This window comes from Rhineura floridana, chromosome 5 (assembly GCF_030035675.1).
Source record: "Rhineura floridana isolate rRhiFlo1 chromosome 5, rRhiFlo1.hap2, whole genome shotgun sequence".
Lineage (NCBI taxonomy): Eukaryota > Metazoa > Chordata > Lepidosauria > Squamata > Rhineuridae > Rhineura > Rhineura floridana.
In genome coordinates, this window is record NC_084484.1 from 156,175,036 (window position 1) to 156,181,035 (window position 6,000).

At 37.3% G+C, this 6,000-nt stretch overlaps 1 protein-coding gene across 3 annotated transcripts in view; it reads right to left on the reverse strand.

Annotated features, from left to right (window-relative positions):
* The window catches only part of TNFRSF19 (TNF receptor superfamily member 19), a 66,673-nt gene extending 61,990 nt beyond the window's left edge, over window positions 1-4,683 (reverse strand). For 2 of the 3 annotated variants that reach the window (XM_061629588.1, XM_061629585.1), the window contains exon 1: window positions 4,125-4,682. The gene's annotated coding sequence lies outside the window, so the exon portion shown is untranslated. Of the gene's footprint in view, window positions 1-4,124 lie in introns of all 3 variants that reach the window. The other variant, XM_061629586.1, reaches the window with a different exon arrangement.
* Between the last annotated feature and the right edge of the window lie 1,317 nt (window positions 4,684-6,000).

A 6,000-nucleotide genomic window follows, 5' to 3' on the forward strand; every position in this document is an offset into this window, starting at 1 on the left:
CACAGCGATGAAACTCACTAGTTGACGCTGGACTAGTCACTGCATTTCAGCCTCAGAGGAAGGCAATGGTAAACCACCTCTGAATACTGCTTACCATTAAAACCCTATTCATAGGGTTGCTATAAATCAGAATTGACTTGAAAGCAGTCCACTTCCACTTCCATAGTTTTTAAACTGGTCTTATTTGCACCAATGGGAAGTTTTTTCCTTATGTTAATTGCCACATGAGAGGTGGGATTTTTATGGAGATTACAGCTAGGGAGGGAAGGCTTAAATCTTTCCACACTACATGCTGTGGTGCCAATGACCCCCCCCCCCCGCATTTAATTTAAAATACCTCACAGTGTGATTGCTGATCTTGTCATTAACATAATGTGTAGCTGAGCTCAAAGATTCATCTGTTTCATATTTAGGCTATCCTCATATCTCTTCCTGTCAGTAACAGGTCTCAAATGCCTCATGTCCAGTTTTATGACTAATCTTTAAGACTATAAGGCTACAATACAACATCAATTTTCATGAGAGTAAGCTTCAATGAACCCAGTAGAACTTATTTTTGAATAGATGTGTATAGGACTATCCTGGAACTTTGTTTAACAAAACTGTTCTGGAGGCTATGGTGAGATTATTACTTGTGTGTGAAAATTACAGGCCTCAATTCAATACACAGATTCACTTAAGCCCATTAAAATCAAGACAAGTGTGCCTAACTCAAGTGGATTGTGGCCACTATGTTTACAAAGTGACTGGGTTTCTTGTGTGAAATCATTGGATGAGATATACAGCAATGACTCGACATGATTATTCCACATCTGGTTTCTTAGATTATTTGGCTGTTTAATCTATTTTAAAAAATCAAGTCTAATAAAATGAAGGTTTCCCACTGATCTGGCCCAATGACAATGTACTGTTTTTTCTTTAAAAAACAGTGTTTAATATTATGCACGTTGTATTTAAGGAGGCTGAATATGGAATATAAGAATTGGTTATGTCATTAATTGTAGTTGTATTGACACATTTAGAAACATTACTGATGTGCCAACTGTTTCATAAATAGATAATCCACCACTATCTTATATGAATAATTTAAATTGGACATGCTCTGAAATAATATATGTCCAATTATTGTAGTTGACAAACCTTTTTTTAAAAGTTTGAATAATGAAGTTACTGAATAAATTAGAACTGATTTGCATAAAATGTGGCAATTTTAAATAGTCTTAAGAGGGGAACAGTGCAAAGTTGTTGAAGGAAGAAAAGGTAGCCTTCCATAGACCTGTATTAGATAAAATAATGTCTTTGAAATATTTATTTAAATAAAAAAATTGATCATGCATCCTCACCACAGATTTAAAACAGAGTTGTAATAAGAATTGATAGATATAAAGAGTTTGGCAAAATTTAAAGGAAGAGGATTCTTGAAGTAAAACTGAACACTAGAAAAACTTAAAAGATCACCATATTATGTATGCATGCCCCTCATATTAGCCAAAAGCAGTCTTATGAAAAATAGATTTCATGAGTGGATTGTGGATGAGAGAACTGAAGATGAGCTGGTAATAGATTAGTAAACAAAAATCTGATAAAAGGTGATGCAAGTCATGCACAGATCATTTCAGTTATGCTTATTAAAACAAAGAAATGATAGTCCGTTGGCTGAGTTTGATTCCATCTCAGAGGTACTAAATTTACCAAAGAAGGCCACCACAACACATAAAAAAACTGATTATACTATTCCTTCAATAAATAATTTAGTAAACATTAAGAGAGAAAAAAATGTAGCCAATATTTATGTTGATCATATGTCTGTAATGATAGAACGGGAATGGAAGAAAATGCAAGCATAGGAATATTTGAAGATATAATACTAATCTGTTAGACAATAAGGATATAAAAGGAAAAATAGAGGGGGAAAAAGCCCAGTAGCATGTTAGGCAACTGTTCAGAATGCATTTAAAGCCTTATGAGAGTCATATTTGTAAATTGTGACTTTAGGAGGAGGAAGAAAAGACATTTAAAATGCTGACAGACTTAACTTTAGGGTTCTTATACAAGTATCTGGAGACTTAAATTAACTGCAGTTTACTGCATGGGATGAATTCATCTGCTAGTATCCAGTTTTCATGCATGCAGAGCACCACAGCAATGGGGACCAGATTTTTGAAAAGTCTGCCATTTAAGTTAACAAAATAACAAATACTCTTCTGAGTATATGAATGTTTAGCCAAAGGCCTCATGGTAGAAGATTATCGGTCCTAAGAAAATATGGCCATGATCTCATACTGAGAAGCTGGATTTCAAACATAACAACCAAAGCCCTTTAACAGATGTTAAGTACTAAAATATGTTAAGAGCAGTTAATCCTCAGTTAGCATGTTTTAGGTGTTAGCTGCTTTTAAAAAAAGAAAGAAAGCAGGAGTAAGTGATTTGATTTAAATTTAATTTTTTGACTTCCTTCTTGTAAAAACTGGAATTTGTTTAGTCACTTTATTTAAAAAAAACCCACACCCTGAAATTGTTCCTAGTATGCAGTGGCTGATTAAGTGATAGAGTCATGAACAAGCATATAATATAGCCTATATGGTTTTTCCAGTTTAAAATTTAAAAAGAGTAGAGTACATTTTTAAAAGTGTGTCTTACAAATACAGAGAACATCATAAATATTACTTTTATTATCAATAAACACCCTTAGTTTATAATCCTAAACATAGGGAGTAAGCCCCATTGGATGCAGTCAGACTTACTGAGTAAAACACACATAGGATTGTACTGTTAATAATAAAATGTCAGGCTTTTAATGAATATATAATGAACCTGGCCATATATTAGACTGATAATTATGCATTGCATTCTAGAGGCATTCACACTTTCTTGTATGCATAGGATCGCCATGGTGCACATAGATTTCATGCTAATTATTATTATTATCATTATAATTCATTAAATTTATATCCTGCCCTATATTTCTCCCAGTAGGACCCCAGGGTGGCAAACAAAACACTAAAATACTCTAAAACAGACTTTAAAATATATTAAAACAAAACATCTTTAAAAACATTAAACAAAACATATTTTTAAAAAAGCTTTAAAAACATCTTAAAAAGCAATTCCAATACAGACTCAGACTGGGATAAAGGCTCTACTTGAAAGGCATGTTGCAAGAAGAATAATGTAAGGGTTTGCTCCTTGAGTTTACTGTTTGCAGCATCTCCATCTATATATGTGGAGCTGTCCTGACAACAATGCAGTCAGTTGGAGAACCTGACCTTGTGCACACTGATGAACACACAGACATTTGGATTGGAGCCAGAGTCTTCAATCCTATGGCATTTAATTTCTCAGAAATTGCCTGTTGAGTTCAATAGGACTTACTCCCAGGTAAATTTGTACAGGTTTGCAGCCCTTGGCCTCAATCCTAAGTATACTTGCTAGAGAATAAATTCCACTGAATTCCGTAGGACTTAGTTCAGAGTAAACATGCAATGATAGAGTAGTTGTGCTCTTTGTCTTACAGATATAGTTTACACTTCAGTGTCTTCACTGTGTGAACAACTCAGTTTCAAACACATTTGCTTGGAAGTGAGCCCCACTGATTTCAATGGAATCCTAGGAGTATAACCTGAGAGTAACTGGGCATGCGGTTGCAACCGCTGGTCATGATCCTCAAATAATTTCAATACAACACATCTCATTTATTTGGGAAGGTTATGAGAGCACATACATATAAAGATTTCAGCTGCTTTTGTACTCACTGAATCTGAGCAATTCTGAAGATCTACATATTTAGCTACATAGTATCGTGATATAATTCATCCTCCCTGACTGTGTATTGAAAAACAGAGTTTACCAAGAATACAAAAAGTACTGTCAATGCTTTCATTTTGATTTATTTTCTGAGCCAAGTTTTGAGGCGGTTTATTAATAAAATATTGCACAACAGATTCTGCAAATAAGACTTGCTAAAACATTTCCTACATTCTGACATATGCCTGTCTCAAACTGTAAATATCTGTGTCGATGTTTAATATCATTTATCCAACTCTCAAGCTAGTTGTTCTTCCAAATTAAAAAAACAGACCTTCAATACATTGTAAAATCTAAATGAAATGAAAAATATACAGTACCTGATGTAGGCTGTCGTTTATCCAATAGTCACCCTTTCTGCAACTGAATTTCACTCTGCCAGAGCTTCTGTACTGTATTAAATGCGTTCATCTCATTTTTTTTAAAGTATGTCAGCACAAGCCCAGGCAAACTTCAAATCCAGGAAAATAAAATTAAGCAGGCAGATCAAAGGGAGACGAGCAGTGAGACCAAATGCCTGTAATCTGATCAGTGATCTGTTGCCATACATCAAAGGCAGTGCTTTGGAGACTGGAGAGAGAAAGAGCTTGCTTTACAGTAGGTAGCTGTGCTCCATTCTCTACCTTCCTCTTTTTCTCAAATACATTTAATAAAAAGTCATCACTGAAAGCCCACCTACCCTCCTTTTTTGTCGTGGGAAGGGGGAAGACATGATTCTTGGAGTTGAATAGCTGGATCTGTAGCCTTTTCTTTCTCTCTCCCTCACACACTTTTTTTTTTTGTTCCCAAGCTGTGCTTGCCGTGGATTGTGTGTTGGAAGCTTTCCCCAGTGCCAGCGGGTTCCGCTTTATGCCTTTCATCTCACTGAGCTGATCCCATGACATCATTCACTGCTGTGGGACTGGTTGGGGAGCTATAATACAGCCTGTGGGGAAACACAGCTGAACTGCAATGAGTCTGTGCGGTTTTAAATTGAGTTAGCTGTTGTAAACACCGCAAGAATGTCCTTCAAAAGTTTCTGTTATTTAGAATTTTCATTTGAAGTCACAAAAGAGAGGCAGCACATTTTACATGACCTTGTGTAATAAAGTTATTGGATAATCGTCAAGTAAGGGCATATTTACCAGCATTGGGACTGACCAAAATCAACATTTCCCACACAGACTTCAGTGATAAAACGTGTAAGGTGATTTGTAACAGCTGCCAAGAAACTACCACCAAAACAGCAAAAGAAAGAACAGATTCCCACACTGGATTCCTGTACCAAAGAGGCTTTAGAGAAAAATGTGCTAATAAGTTTACAAATAGTTAAGCAACTTGAAATTCAGTTGGAGGTTAGTGTGTTCTGGATAAGAAAATCAGAGAGCCCAAGCCTGTGCATGCGTACACAGAAGTAAGTCCTACTCAGGGATGTCATCATCCAGGATGGGGGGGGCTTAGACCCCCTACTTTGGGGGAGCCAGGTCCCATCAGAGTCCCTATGTCTCCAGTGTCCGATGAGCTGACCAACATGAAAGGGAAGTGTCTCAGCCACTGAGAAATGTCTTCTAACTTGTTTGCTTGTCATTTCCTACTGATTGAAGCAAGAGTGAAAAGAGTTCCTATTAGTTCCTAAAGGACATTCAAATGGTGACAGAAATAGAGAAGCAGAAAGCAATATTCAAGCCTGGCCAGATTATTCTAGTGTTGTGTGCCTCCCCAATCTCCAAGCGGTGAGATTTCAGGGGTCCCTGTGCTCACCCTGGGTTTGGTTTCCTTGGAAAGGTGAGCGGAGACTGTGGTATCTTTATGAAATATGGTTTATTTATTTACACACATTCCAACCTGAGCTTAGGATGGAGAGGTTCAAGGCATCAGCAGTCCAATATCCAGCTTTTCCATCAGGGTTGCAGGAGGCATCCTAAAGCCATGGTGCAGAGAGCCAGCCTCTCTGCCTGCCTCCAATTCCCAGGCATTCCCAGACAATTCTAACAACACACTCAAAGCGCAAACCTCTGCTACCCACCAGGAGGGGGGGAGGCTCTCCTGAAGGGTTTCAATGACAAAAAGATCTTCCTGGCCCATTCACCAGTAGCTGGGCACCTAATAGACCCATTAACAGCCTGGCCACTCTATTAGCTTAACAAAAGAAACTCATATGGCCAGCAGAGCCAGCCCCTCCCCCAAGGCACAGGATTCCAAATCAGAGGCTGGAAG